This window comes from Pterocles gutturalis, unplaced genomic scaffold (genome assembly GCF_000699245.1).
Source record: "Pterocles gutturalis isolate BGI_N339 unplaced genomic scaffold, ASM69924v1 scaffold3401, whole genome shotgun sequence".
NCBI lineage: Eukaryota > Metazoa > Chordata > Aves > Pterocliformes > Pteroclidae > Pterocles > Pterocles gutturalis.
The window spans coordinates 3,284-3,621 of NW_010102725.1; positions in this window are offsets into that span (position 1 = coordinate 3,284).

The following is a 338-nucleotide window of genomic DNA, read 5'->3' on the forward strand; positions in this document are numbered from 1 at the left end:
CCCAGAAAGTGGCCGTGCCAGCCATCAAAGGACATCCCTGGCATGCCACGCAGCCCTGGCCTGGAGTGACCTGGGCTGGTCGGTGGCACTGAGGACACACGGGGGTGGCCTTCGAGGAGCTGTGAGGACAGAGCCGAGCCCATCTCACAGCTCCCCACGTGGGGATGCCACCGCAGCGGGGCTGGATGTCCCCAAGCTGTGGGACAGGCGGCTGCTGCCTGGCCTCGGCTGAGCCATCGTGGTGCGGGCACGTGGTGCTCGAGAGGGGCTGGGGGGGTGAGAGGCAGGGTTGGTGCCATGGCTGGGGAGGGATGGTGGTGGTGGGGCTCCCAGTTCTT